This window comes from Falco naumanni, chromosome 7, assembly GCF_017639655.2.
Source record: "Falco naumanni isolate bFalNau1 chromosome 7, bFalNau1.pat, whole genome shotgun sequence".
Lineage (NCBI taxonomy): Eukaryota > Metazoa > Chordata > Aves > Falconiformes > Falconidae > Falco > Falco naumanni.
Window position 1 is genome coordinate 41501362 of NC_054060.1, and position 15798 is coordinate 41517159.

Sequence of the window (15798 nt, forward strand, 5' to 3'; positions counted from 1 at the left end):
CTTCAGCGAGAAATGCAAGTACTGGGTGCAAATGTGTTCAGACTGGAGCGCAGCAGAAGAGCTCCAAACCTAAGACCAGGGTTATGTCTTGTGCATAGTTGAAAACATTGCTAAATCATACGAGACACAGCAGCTTGGCATGCTGAAGAGCCTGGTGTTGCCTGTTGCACTCTTCCTCCACTGCCCCATCACTGTGAAGTGGCGTTATGGTACCAAAAGAGGAATTAGATTACTGGGTCTTAATAGTATTTGGAGAGGGATCAAGAGATTTGTTAATGAGAAAGATGCAGGGTGTTCTGTGATTTCGGTAATATACAATCATTATCAAGTGCATTTCACTGGTTTCATCTGGACACATGCATTGCCAAGGTCTACCTCATTTTAATAGATGTCTACTACAATTAGTTTCAAATCACAGCTTTCTCCATTTCTGAAAGATGCTCTGATCTGGGCATGCTTGATTCACACAGGTGTAATCTTCACCACCAAAACAATCAGATGTTTAAAAAAAACCCACAACTGATGATTTAGTATATGCCAGTCTTCAGTTACTAAAGTGTTAACATTCTTAACATTAATGGATATTTCTTTTCTACCAAAAATATCCCCTCAGAGCTGATCTTCCATTTAATAAAGATTTTATCTAAGCCATTTCCTTAAGGTTCTTTCGTAACTATTATGTCTTCAACAATTTTTGTAGCACAGAAACAATTGTCTAATTGCAAGCTAATAGAGAAGTTGCCCTTGAAAGTGGCCTGAATCTAATTAATTTTTTTAGTATTCAGGAAAAAAATACTGGGAGTATTAATACCAAGATTCCTGGCATGTTCTGAACTTGTTTTATTTTTGGTTCCATTTAAAACAAAAGCAGTCACTGCCACATTTAAACACTTGTCCTGCTGCTCCTGTCTTGCACCGTGGCACAGTTTGGTATATCCATGGGGATTAGCAATTCTTCTGATTAGACTGAGCATCCAAGCAATGCCTGTGCCATACCAGTGTCCTTCTGGCCCAGCCCATCCTGGTGTGAGCACCCACAAGGTGCTGCAAGCCCTGGCAAGGGCTCCTGACCTGAGCAGCTAATATACAGCACATAGCATGTCCTGGAAGCCACAGAGGGAGGCACCAAAGCCTGGAAGAAGTATGTAGCCTTTGAAGAGATGTTTTCTGGGGAGGGCTAGGGCAGCTGCCGGGTGCAGGATACATCACCAACACCCACTTTGTGCCCCCAGTACAGGCAGTCACTGAATAAGTTAAGATATAGCAGCGGCAAGATGATTGAGGCTGGGGGTAGGTAGTCAAACCCCCTTTATCATATGTTATAAAATGCCATAAAAATATTATACCCATGAAAGAAGCATTATTGCAAACTGACCAGGGTTTCTGATCAGCCTCAGGTGCTGCTGAGGCGGCGGCTGGACAGGGCAAATGTGATGCATGGAGACCCAGCTCTGCCTCCCTTAACAACTTACAAAAGAAAATCCTACAGACTAATTTCTACCTCGCTGTATAAATGGCAAGGCTTTAAGAAGCTCATTTTATCATGAGTGCTGGCTAGATACATCAGATCTTTTTTCTGGCTTGTTGGTTTCCTAATCTGTAAGCTTTCATAAAACCACAGTTAAATGGTATTTATATATATCTGTGTGAAAGTATTTTATATTATATATCACTGTGGCTGAAAGAGAAAGGAAATTTCTTTGTAAATAGCAGCTGGCTGTTTTGCTTTCCTATGTATTGATGTAAATTTAACAAACTCGGTTTTGTGTAGCACAAAAAGAACTAGGAGCTGGAACGTGAATAAATTTCCCTCTGCGTTCAGCATCGCTTCCCTCTGCACACGCAAACAGAAATGCTTTCAGTATTTAAGGTTTCATTTAACTCAGTCGTAGTTGGAAACAGAAAAGAAAATATAAAGAAAAGCAGCGGTATGGCAGACACATCCCAGTGAATGAGCCTGTGAGCTAGAGACAGTCTTTCCTATTTTGATTTGTAATTTGAAGGTAATTCAATTAGACATTTCAAGCAATTTAAACATTCATGCATTGTCCAGCACCAAAGCTTGAACTGTTCAGTAGCAAACTAGACCTGACAGCCTTAGCAGGCTGAGTAAAAATCCCAATGTTTAAAATGAAAAGCCCTCACCTAATTGATGCCTACTGGAAAATTTTTAAAAAAACGGGGGTGCAAAGGGAGACAGGGGGGCTGGGAGAAGTACAAACAGCAGAATGAGGCGTATATCCTGGCTGGGGTCTTCACACCTCATTTGCAGCCATTTGCTTAACAGAATATTTCAAGGCCTGTATTTTCCTTTTAGAGAGATCAAAATACAAGTGCACCTGCTCATCCATCTGCTCCACCTCTCCGGTGGTCGCTGAAAGGCAGGCAGACATTTAGGAGTAAAATGGAAGGGAGCTGCAGCTGCTTAGGAAAGCTGGATGCTTCCCACCCACGCTCAGTAGCACCGAGGCATCAGAAGGCATCACCTGGTGCCACGGCCCCAGCTCTGTACCCATGCAGCTGGAGAAAGCCCTGCCCAGACCTGTGGCTCGCTCAGAGATGGCAGGGAGAAGTCAGAGAGCAGGAAAACCAATCACCATGCCCATTTCACACACAGCAAGGCATTGCACGGCCCCTTGCCCAGCAGCACGTGTGGAGCCTGCAAGGGGCCAAGGGGCCAAGCCCACCACCCACTGCCCCGCTCCGCCCAGCTGGCCACCAGCAGCCAAATCCCTGCGGGGGGTAACCATGGGGTGCATGGCTCTGTGCCCACAAACAGAGATACTGGCTCCTCGGCTTAGTGATGTTAAAACACTGTATAATAACAATGCAAGAATTCATAGAGTCATACAACGGTTTGGGTTGGAAGGGACCTCAAAGACCATCCAATTCCAACCCCCCTGCCATGGGCAGGGACACCTTCCACTAGACCAGGTTGCTCAAAGCCCCATCCAGCCTGGGATGGGGCATAATTTCAGGGGGAACTTCAAAGAAGGATGTTTCAGAGCCTTGTTTGCTTTGAATGCGTTGTCCCTTGTGACCTCTGAATCCAGGAGAAGGAGAGCGATTTGTCTTTTCCCAAACAAGCTGCCCTGGAAGCAGAAGGTCATGCTGACCTATCGACTGGCTGGCTGGCAGGCAAGACTGCTTTGATGGACACAGATTTGGGCTGCTCAAAGTCATTCTTTCAGTAACAACTTCTAGAGGCAGGTGATGAAAGCATCAAGAAACATCAAGTAAAATTTTTCTGGCAGGATACATGCTTTCAGCGTCCCTTCAATGCCTTTTTAGAGAATGTCTGGAGCAGAAAACTCACCTGCAAAACTTCTCAGGAATGTATCACACGTAACCCCTCTTCATTTTAAGCATTATGCGGGACCAAGTTTGCCTAAAACCCCAGAAAGTATATATAGTACATATGGATAGAGGGTACCATGGTAATTTTCCTTGATCAGTGTTCGGTGTGCTTATAACTTATTCAAGTGTGAACAGTTTGTGCTGAAATTTCCCATGCTGACTGTACGCTGTAAGCTGACCTTTGTATTTGCCTATGAGTTGCAGAAGAACAATTCCGTTGGTTTTAATAATGGTATTTGGAGAAAAGAAATGAAAACAAAACCCAGCAGTAACTTCTGGCTGTTTTATTAATAATCTCTAATTCCTCAAGCCTTTAGAGAAGGAATTAAATTTGACAAGCAGATCAATGCTTTTATTGCCAGTTAGAAGCCTCCAGAAACTCACCATTTCCCTTCTTTACAAGCTACTTGAACTGGACAGGTAAATCCTCTGAAAAGTCTGTCTGCAGTGAGCTTGCTCTACCTCTTGGCATTCCTACTAATGAACTTAACTCAGGTTAAGACACTGAATTTCAGTCAGTTCTTGTCCAAGAATTAATCAATTCAGTATCTGTGAATGAAGTAGGGGTAGAGCTAAATAAAAGCAATTCAACTCCTTTTTTTAAAAAAAATATGGTTTGGGAGGATCAAAACTATTTTCACATTCAGTTCAGAATTAACAGTGAGTTTTACTCCAAGTATTTGCAATAGTTAGCAAGTCAGATGCTCTCATGTTCAGATATCTTGATAGAAACAGACCTTAGTAGAACAGAAAAAACACTTAGCAGAAACAAACAATCTCAACAAAGGAGAATCTTCCTACCCACTGTGTTAGTGGGAATGAAGAATATTTTCAGTGTTGCCTTCGAACAGGTGATGCTGATCATACACGCAGGTAGAGACCCTCAGCATGAGAAACCCCTTGATGAATGACCACATGGATCTGCTCTGCCCTCTTTCCTGGTACTGTGGGCAGCACACAGACAAAGCTGCAATTCAAAGGCTGTTCAGACGTGCCTGCTGCATGTAGGCACAACAACACACACGTGCAGATACACATACATACATGGTGCCTGTCTAGAAGTGCATAACTATTTGCAATTGTCAATGAAAATGCAGTGTAAACTGTTTCAGGCCATGTTTTGAAACAAGCTTTGCTCCCTGCCCCAATCACTAAGGCAAAACTGTTAGAATCTGGTGCTCTGAAAAATGATGGGGGGGAAATGGACTAGGAGATATCCCTGGGTTTATCCTTTTCCCTATATTTTTTAGTTACTGATGGTACTCATCTGAAGTCTACGTTGTTGGTTTTTTTTCTCATGCCTCATCACCTGCAATATGAATTCAGATGTCCACATTGAGGTTTTGTCTGCATTTGAGCAACTCATCATTTTCAGATTATGATCTTTTTGACCCACAGTTGTACTCAAGGAGGTTGCCCAGGAAGTAAATAAATGCAGATTTAGCAATCAGTTCTGTAGCTGAAGCATCAGACTGTGTGGTACTCACAAGGTCACCTGCCAGCTTCACTGGCCCTACTAGAAGCAGTAGAACTACTCCATAACAATAGGCACGGGAAAAAGCACCTAAAGTTTAATTTATTAATTGTAATTTCATGTAGGAATTGTGTTGGTAAGATAACACGGAAGATGGAGCCAAGCACTTTTAATATTAAAATTTACCATTTCTGAGTCAAAAATATAGTCTTCTCTGAAATGCTCTCTACTGTACAAACAGGAGACTGATCCACCGTAAGTTTGAGGAATGTTCTAAATTCAGCATTCCCTTTGAAAGAGTTTTAACAAGATGAGTCTTGTGATGAAATTCCATTTGGTATTTCTATTGTGCTGGCTGCTGTCAAAACGCAATGAGACATTCTCTGCCCAGCACCGTGTAATGTGAACAGACTCAACTTTTGCTGTCAGGATGCTGAGGGATATCAATAATATTGCAGTTTCCCTTTTCATATGGGAGAAGAGGTTTATTCTCAATGCCTATGATTTATGAAGCCAGACTTACGAAGCCACTGAATACCCGAGGCAGGATTCCTCTCACCTAATTTTAACCAAACTGAAGATTATCTAGAATCTTGTGAGCAGTAGAGAAAGACAACACCTCCAATTGGCAACCCATCTTACCCTGAAATTAGTACCCACACATGGGGGGCTGAGGAGCCCCAACCCGTTTGGCTGTGCAGGACAACTGCTGAGACATGGGACATCGCTCCCAGGGTCTGAACTTATTGATGGTGCGAGGGCAGATGCTGCTGCATGCAGGCATTTCAGCAGGCAGGTATCATTCAGTCCAATGATGTCAGACACTCATCCTAGTGGGAAATAATGAAAAATTAAGTAATAATAATCATCATCATCATCATCATCATCATCATCATCATCATCATCATCATCAATAATCAGACTAGGAACAATCCATCCAAAACTGGACACATTCATACAAAGTTATACAGAAAATCCAGCTTTATTCTGGAAAACACAGTGGGCTAATTAATATCAAACAAGACTAGAAAATTTGATGAAAAACACTCTGTGTGTTTGCGCACGCATGTATGTGCACACATGTATGCAATTTAGTTCAGCCTGGGCAGAAAGATGTTATTCTGAAAATAATAATTCTTGGGCAGACAATAGCTTTGAGGTCACTTGCACAATCTGGTCAGGCTTCCACTGAACAGGACAACTAGAAAGCCTGCAGCACATCCTCCTCACCCCCGGTTAGCAGCAGCACATGCAGTGCAGGATTCCACAGCAGCCATGGGGTTGCAGCTGCTGGGAGGCTCAGCTTCCCTCTCTGGAGACAGACACCCAAACTGGGACCTCACAGGGGTCTGGAGAGCAGGCAGGAGAGGAGCCCAGGGTCCCAATCCAGCTTTCTAGCAAGGCCATCTCTCCAGTGATGAACATGGAAATGCAGGCTACACATGGATTAAAACATGAAGGCTCTCTCCCCACAATCCATTTTCTTTTTTTATTAATAATTAAGATATTTAAGTAGTTAAGATAAAACTGCAGCAGCCATAGGACACCTCCTTCAAATTGTTTTTTCCTCCTGGTTTTGAGCAGTTTCTCATATCAAGGAAAACTACTCGGCACGCAAATGAGGAAGCAAACGCCCTTTGAACCAACTCACTTCTTCACCTCTAAGGTGAGAGGCTGCATCGTCTGTCCAAGCTGGCTGGTCACACACCATCGACAAGAATGACCAGAGGTGCCTGAAAAGCCAACTCATCCCTTTTGATGGCTACAGTCTGTCACTGTCTCCTGAATTCAGCACGCATTGCACAGATGTGCCCTTTCTCCAAGGGAACCAAGCAGCTGAAAGTAGCATGACACTTCATCATCTTAGGAAAGCTTAAAAACAATCAACACTGAGTTTGTCTATGAGTTTTCAGGGATTTTCTGCCTTGACTTACACCTAATCAGCAGAAATAATCAAAAAAGAAAGAGATTCTAGAATAGACCAGCTACCAACCCACCTTTCCCAAACATTTCAAGATCTCAAGCCCCATTTACTCCAGGAAAATACGCCTTTATTCAATAAATATTCCCGGTGATGTTTTTTGTAGCGTGAAGTGAATTTTTTGAAATAGCTGTTTCACTATGTTTTCCAAACCTAGTAACTGTTTTCCTGTTTACACAAACAACTTGTCTATACAGGATGAGATCTGCTTCAGAACAATTTGTCTTGGTCAGATTATGCACCAGTACCTCTAGAGTTTGTTTGGAAAACAATCATAATTTAAAATCTTGCTTTGACCTGTATTAACTTTCACCTGTAGTGGAATTAAGACAATGACCTATAAATAATGTGCATGAAGGAGATAGGTCATCAGCTGAGGCTGCAAACCCTCGATGCTAGGTGGGAGAAGGGGAGCCCAGCTATCAAAGGCATTGCAGGAAGTACAATGCCCAGCAGATGATTCTGGCTGCTAACGATTACAGATGCTGCCGGATCTGAAGAACTGAGTAGGGGAAGCAGAGTTGTGTTGTGTGTTTTTTTCTAGGGTGGTGCACTATGTGTCCTGAGTTCAGTGGCTGGGTGCCCGTGGACTTGGCTGATGTAGGATCTGGATTCACGTTCAGGTTTTCCAGACCAAAGAAAGTGCTGTTATATTTTGTGCAGAGTTCTGGAGCCTGAAGCACATAGGAGGATGTTTTTTGAAATGCAAGTATAAAAGATTTGTCTAAAATTTCCTTTTGCATAAAGGAACACATTTTAAAACGACACTGGAAACTAAAACAGTTATTTCCTATTATGTTCTGCACATCTTATTCCAGACTTAATATACCAGGAGACAGACTAAGGAGATACACAAATGATGAGATTCTTATTTGCAGGAGAGGAAAAAAAAACCTTCAGCAACGAAGACAGAATTCACCCACATGTCATATGACAGTGATAACTAAACTAATATAAATTAGACATGACATTTGGATGCTGAAGAATAACCTACATTCCACGTTTGTTGTGATGATTCACACCAATGAGCTTGACCCAAAAAAATGCTACACGAGTGCTCAGTGTTGTTAATAATAATCATTATTCAGAGAATTCCCAGCTGGATTAATTCAACTTCCTTTCTGCAACAGCTCCAGTCTCCTTTTATTTAGCATGTTCATTTTATTCACTTCTAAGTAAATGTGATTTTCTCAGCAGATGCCTTTATTTTTGTATTTGAATATTTGACTCAGCAGAGCTGAGCAATGGGCATCCTATCCCAGCTCGCTGACTTACTGCTCTGGCTCTGCCTCGCAGCCCCATGTGCCGCGTGCAGCCATCCTCAGAGAAAGTCACAGCTCTGGAAAGGCACTGAAGGGAACAGCTGTCACGTTCTGATGAAGCCCGTGGGTGCAGATCATATCCTCCTGTCTGACTTGATGTCAAATGATAATCACAAGGCCTGTGCATTTTGATACAACTTTTAGGGAATCAGTCTTACCAGTATGATAAAGTGAACAGGCTATGAGTCCTTGAAAACACAATTTGAAACTCTCCTGGGAAAGGAAGGTGGTGGGGGTTTCCTGGTTCTTCATCTTTGTGATTCAAAACAACTCAACAAAAAGACAGATTTTTAGCTAAAAGCCACGCTTTCAGACCACATTTTAAACTCTCCTATCTGCTGTTATAGCTGTAGCTGTATCCTTGATAGACCTCGTCTGCATCCACAAACCAGCTGTGGAGATTGGCCGGTGGCTCAGGGAGCATCACCAGCTGTATGGAAGCTGAATTTAAAGAATTAAGGACTGTGGCAGGAGCTTTTTCCCCATGACCCCTGGCAGGCTCGGGGGGACCTGTGCAAGGCTGTAGAGATACATCCTCCTGTACGTGCCTAGTGGCACAAGAGCCTGTGGATGACATCAGGCTCTGATGGGATGCAGGTACCAAATTGCTCATCTCCAGATAAAGCACTGCAGCTCATACAAGCATTTGCCACTTCTTTGCTGGTTGCTTACCTGGCTTTTTTTCTTGGTTTTTTTTTTTTTAAAGGGTAAGTGTTTTCTGGATTTAGCTGGTACTTTAAAGTTTTGGACAAAGGAAGAATCAAAGCCTCGGTTCCTCCCTGGACCATGTGGGTAAAAGAGGCAACAGGCGATCACCTAGGCTGAGTTTGCATTAGCTTTCATTAGCTCACAGAGAGCATGATTGGCCTCTCTTAGTCAGCATCAGTGAATATAGTCTCAGAGTTGAGGTACACTGAGGTAGCTAATTTGGAGACATCAATGTAAGGCTTGCAAAGAGCATTTGCTGGAGTCAGGAGAATTTTTTTCCAGTACCCCAGGGAACCAGAGGTAATTATTTCCATATACCCCCATCACCTCCCTGAAGGCAAATGAGGCTCCTTAGACAGAGCCCAGTCAACTCCCCAGTGGGGACATACACCCTACATTTACTGGAAATGAGTGCTGTAGGAAGAGATGAACTAGGCAAAAAGGTCATTTGTCTAATCCCATTTCCCAGGTACTAATTTCAAATTATAGAAGTAACAGAACTGACACCATTCTTCAGAATGTTGTTCTCTTTTGTTTTCTCTTTTATCTCTTTTATTTAATATTTTGATTGTTTATTGGTTGATCCTGTTTTCATAGGGAGGGGAGGGGGGAGTTCCCCATTTATTTTTTTTCCCAACCTCCTGGATGCTACCATGATTTATAGCATTTTTTTTCTTCACAAAACCCAAGGTACTGAAAGAAAGAAGTGTCTTATGTATAACATCAATTTCTGATAAAGAAGAGTCACCCAAGAACAGAAATAACATACAGTCCTGCCCCACTAATGAGTGCATGCTGCAATCTGTCCCTCCTATAGAATTATACTATTTGATGCAAAACTGAGCAGCTGCCATTCATATAACAGAGCTGAGACCTTCACCTGGTAAATAGTCATGTAGTCCCACTGGAGTCAAGGAACCTCAGTTTTACTGAAAGCAAAGATCCATCCCCTTCGCTCCCTTCATCAAGTGGCCAGAAAAAAAAAAAGTGGTGCCGTTGTGAACCAGTATCTGCCTTATTCCCTCTCCCCAGCTGTGTTGACTGTGGCTGCTCCTGCACAGCACTATGCCCTCTGCCTGAAGCTTGAGGATGGCTTCCAGCCTCCCAGAGCTTTTCATTATCTTATCTACATTATTTAGACAAATACAGAACACTTCTCCAGACAGGTTGCAGGGCGCCAGTTTATCTGCATTATTGTAATAATGAGCCTTTATCCACAGTATCCAGCCTCTCCTTAAAAATCAGTCACTGCCTGATTAATGTTCTGTAAATAGGGGGATCTCCATGCCACAGTACTAGACGTACTGCCCTCCTCTTTTGATCCCACTCCACTGTGTTTCACCGCTTGCTTCTTGTTTTGCTCTTCTGACATCACCTGACCACTTGCCACCTTTTTTACTGTTAAATAACCAGTCAGAGGAACATTCACTACCTGTTTAATAGGACCTGTGTCACACATTCAAATTAGTTGAGCTTTAATGCGTTAACCTAGCTGGTCAGGGCAAAGAGTAGCTGAGGTGTCCTGAAGCTGTGACATGTTAATAATAACTGTTATTTTGGTGTCTGTACAGCCCATGAAATATTGCCAGGGTCAGGATGTCCCAGGGCTAAGCATGATGCTATGTAATTACATGGAAGGCGAAAACCCATAACCCATTGATTTTATTCTGGGAACTATATGAAGCTATCCTGTAGCAAACCAGTCGAGTGATACAGAGCTTTTGGGGTGACATACTTATTTTACATGGGGTTTCGAGGATCACTTTATTTCTTTTAAATTCCAGGTTATAAAAAATGATCAGAGAGAGACAAAGCTGTATATTTTCCCTGTGCTCTGGCTTCTCAGAAACATAATCCTATAAATGTAGCCATATGTGCAAACAGCATCTCAAATGCCTTCTAGGGGCTCTCGCTGCTGCTCAGGACGAGATATGCTTGTGCACTATCTGGAAGTCTTGGCAAGAGGAAGACAAGAGCAATTTCAAAAATGTGGTAGGTTATCATGTTTCACTTAAAACATGCTAAGATATACAAATCTAATATAGATAGTGGAATAAGATGGAACACAGCTTCTTTTTGAGCCAAAGACAGGACACAGGATTTATAAGAATCAGTCCCAATTTTCTGACTTGTCTGTTGGAATAGAAGTTCCATTCCTGGCAGAAGGACATTTATCTTTGTAGAGGAATGAAGCTGGGTTAATTAATAATATACAGCTGTGAACTGGCTTCAGGGGCGGTGGGTTGGCTGATGTGGATAAGGTGCAGCTGTGGCTGGTTCCTGCTAAGTAGTTAAATAGCTCTAAGGGGTATAGAAGAGGAGCAGCCAATAAGAGAGATCTAGAAGAAGCAGAGGGAGGTGAGAGAGAGTCCTGGAGGTAGCAGAGGCAAGAAGCAGGGTGGACTGGACTGGCCCGGCCTGAAAAGTATGAAGAAACAGCACAAATGGTAGATGAACTGATGAAACCTTGTGGGGGATTGGTGACTGCCGGGGCAAGGTGTGGGAGCTACTTACTGAAGTTAACCTGGTATGGGATGGTAAAAGCCTTGCTGCAGCCAGCTAGTTTTGAGAGTGCTGCGACAATCTTCTTTTGGCTCCATGTGTGAGGCCTCTGCCTCATCACAGATAGGCATGTCATGAGAGAGATCCAGTTATGCTGGGCACTGTGCATACACATAACAGGAGATATTCTGTCTCCAAAGAACTGAAGAGATAGCAAAATCTAGGAGAAATGGAGAAATCTTACTCCCATTTGAAAATAGGAAAATTGTGGGACAGAGTGACCTGCACAAAAAAAGAAGGCTCACAAGGAATAGCCCAAAAAGCTCACACTTCTTGGGATGCCCATAGCATCCAGTGAGCTGAGGAGGCCTCAGCAAGAGTCTGGCAAGTTACCCTGTGTCCAGAGTCCAACCATGTCAGTATGGTCCTAAAACCTCAGCAACCACCTTTGGTGACAGCTACGTTCTGAGCCACAACAACCCGCAGTCTGTAGTAGAAATCACTGCCTTGTGATGCTTCCCCCCCCCCAAGTTTTTCCTTTTGGAAGAAATGCATTTTTCTTTCAATGGAGAAAGCAGTTCAAAGGCAGGGTAACTTTCCTTAACTTTCCTAAAGAGGAAAAGGAGGTCATATATCCTGTCATTTTCTTACAACCACTTTAAACATCTGCAGACCTCATGGTTTGCTTGTCCAAACCAGTTAGGACTGGGAGGTTTCTATTTTTCTTTCTAGCTGCAGGAAAAAGCTAATAAAACAAAAGGAACATGCCTCAGAGCAGCATTTCAAACAGAAAATTATCTACCCTGAAGATGTGAAAACCCATTTTGCTATATTTATCAGTTTCATAGCAGAGAAAGGTCAAAATGTGAATTTATCCAGCAAAATCAGCAAAGCCTCTCAGGCTTCCACTGTCAAACCGGCATAGAACTAAAACTGCATCTTACGGTTTAATGTTGGCAGAGCTTGCCTTTTTGCTGTAATCGAAATCTTCTATAGAAGGTTTGGGGTATCGAGACAACACAGGTTCAGGAAAAATCTGATTTTCCACAAATTCGGTATTAAAAAACCAAAACCCAAACCACCACCACCAACAACAAAACCACAAAAAAACCCCAAACAAGAACCAGGAAAAATGATGCAGAATCACTTCTGCTCTAGAGCATGCCAAATCCATTAAGTTAATTAGTTAGGCAGTTGACGTTCTGACTGGACATTTTTTCTTTGTTTAGAATCTTTCATTCTTCACAAAAGATCTCTCATTATTTCTTATCTAAACAAACACCAACATACAAGAATTCTGCAAACAGTTTGCTGATAAAATTTTCGTCTAAACAATCACAATCTGAAATTTGAACAGTGTGACCTATGTGACCCGTTATGTAAATTCTATTTTCTCTTCTCTTGTAAACCAGTGACTCAGACGTTTATAAACAACTTTGTTTATCCCTCTCTCAACAATTAGTTTCAGTCCAAAATAAGTTTCCTTGTAAGATTTTTATTTTTAAAAAACAACAGGGAGATGAATGACAGGGCACTTGAATGTAAATGTCCGTTCTGTCATGTACTTCTCATAAGACAGGACATGACAAACAAAGCCAGATCCCCAGAAGACATCTAACAGATCAGTCCAAAAGGCAGGGCTTTCAGATGCCTCATCACCTGTCCCCTGGCTTGAAATGGGCTTCAATTCCCAGGCTGCTAGGATCCTCCCAGTACAGTAGCTCTGTTCTGGGAACACACGCTTCCATCCATTCAAGCAGTGCTGAGTGCTAAAACTCATCAGGAATCACAAACCGGTTATTTCTTCTGCCCCAGTTTGACTGGGACGTGCAGGGATGCTGGCTTGGCAGCCTGGGGCTGGAGCACTGACAGGAGGCGGGAGGGCATTGCAATCAGTGCCCTGCTCCAGTCAGTATTATGCAAAGTGGGGAGAGAGGAAAGAAAAGAAAGAAATCCCTACCCAAAAACACTGGGGGAGGCCACAGACTGCAGGTAAGAGCCAAATTCAGACTTTGGCAAAGCAGCTGCTTTATCTGCCAGGGAAGTGGGAAACATTGCATCTCCCCATTCCCCACCACGGCGGCTGTACTGCATGCAAGTGGAACTGAAATGGGCTAGGTGTTTACCTAAAACTGGCTAGGCATTTAAATATGGTTTTCACAAATGCTAACTCTGCACCATGGAAGGCAAATACCTCCAGGAATCATTTAGGCACTGAAGCCCACGAGCCAGACCGGTGGTGGCCAGTTATTTCTGTTTTCTGGGCTCCCGTGGAAAGAAGCCCCTGGAAACATCAAACACCAAGATTCCTGTAGGTATATACAAGCTTGCTTGTCTTCATCAGCCTTCACAGCTTCCCAATAAGTATTCCGCAGGCTCCCGGGGGCCTGGTGTGTTGAAAAGCGTTGAGTTAGAGACTGAAGATGTGTCTGTGCCCTGAGTGCAGCAGTGTACAGAGGTACCTTCGCTAGCACCGAGTGAACCACCACTGGGAGTAAACACCTCCGTTTTCATGACACAGTACGAGTGGCCACACCGAGAAGCTACATGCCAATGGCTACTGACCCGCTTTATACGGCACCAAGGAAACAAAGAGCTGTCCTTCAGGGTGGCTCCTCTGCACTGAATTTGTAGCACAGCAAGCAGGCGAGGCAGCGGACCCACACTCCCTCATCCCATGGAGAGGGAGAAGGGAGCTGAGGAGCAGGGCAGGCTGGCAGGCTGCAGTGGGCTCACCATGCCTCCATCCCTGACATCACCACCATGCCAGAACTTAAAAGGCTTTGCTGTACAGTACATTTCTGCTCTTTCCCTCCCACAGGGAAGTTTATGAGATTAAAAGCTTAGAAAGTCTTCTAGTCACGGCAAGAAAAGAGGGCACGTTTCACAGGGTCCCTTTAGCCTCTGTCAGGATCAGAGGAGAGGAGACTGCTCGCATCCAGCCCCAAGCTAGCCCTAGGTGAAGTGCATAGCATCCCCAGCAGCACCTCTGGGATGGGGAATTATACTGTTCCAGCACAGGCTCGCGCAACTCCCAAGGCTGGCACGGAAAGGATTTAGCAATAAACAGGAGTGCAGCAGGGAGCAGGTCTTCCAAGCCCAGAGAGCTTGTTTTGTCATGCTTTTCCTACTCCATCACACTCTCCAGGAAATGAATGACCATGACCTTTAACAATTTAATTTTCTGAGTGTGTTTTGGCATTGATCAAGAAGTTGCTTGTTTTGGACTTCAAGTGATTGTCTCTGAATTGTTACTCTATATACACGCCTGCAAGTGAGGGGCCCTGTGACATTCTTGCTAAGCTAATCAGTGTCTGCCACTGAAGCTTAGTAAATGTTACAACCCTGCCATGCGAGGCCTGAGGTTGTTCTACTGAGGAAAAGAAGGGTAGGAATTGAATTTGAGGAGAAAACATTTTCTACGTGATCAGAATTTGATACAAGCCTTAACCCTTGAATATTTCTTACTAAAATACCTCATCAAAACTAAGAAAATAGAAACATCTTCTACTTTTGTAAGCAGCAATATTTTTTTTTCAAAAGAAAATTAGTTCACTTATATGTCTGGAGGAAAGATGCAGGCTGGATTGCCTTTATGGGCCAGATCCTGCCATCCCTCTTACCTTGATCCCGCTCTATGGCCAACCCAAATTTGAATTATCACTGCTAATAACTGTAAAAGATAGCACTGGATTTTGGTCTGGCATTTGGAAAGTTCCTTCTTTTCAGTCTTTTGGGGTGTTTGATGGCTACATTTTAAACCTTTGAAAGAGTGAAGAAGTTTGGATTTTTAGCAGAAGTTTCCCCTAGCAACAAACCCTGCCCGATAAGCAGGACCACACGCACTGCTCCTCTGGGGGAAGGTGGGCTACAGCTCACTTGTGCAGCAGCAATAATTTAGCGTACCCCGCTTGCATCACAGGTGGATGTCCTACATATACCAAGGAGCTACTTCAGGGATATAAATTCCTCTAAAGGGATCAGACACCTACTGTGTCATATATGCCCATTGGTAACTGAGGGTCCAGAACTTTAATGATACAAAGCACTGAAGGGATCAGACATTCAGAAAATGAAGAGCCACCTCTCTAGACAAAATACGAACTAGTCCAACAGCCTGTCACACTATTGTTCATGTCTTCCTCCTTCTGCCTTTTCATTGCTAAGACCTTTCTTTCCCAATTTTCCCCTTTGTTTAAATTTAAGAACATCTCTTTGCTTCTTAACAGGAAGAAGTATTTCATCCCAGAAATGTTTATGGTTCACTGACAGTGATGCACAATTTTTGTTTTGCACGTTAAGGACTTCCCAGCCATACTTCAGCTCTTCCCTGCCTATTCTTTCAATTCATCATCCATTTGGCTGCCTATTAATGCTAACAAAATATTGTTATGAAAACATATCGAATTGCCCTTCTTAAGCTATAGTCAACCTTTCTGGCATGAAGTACAGTC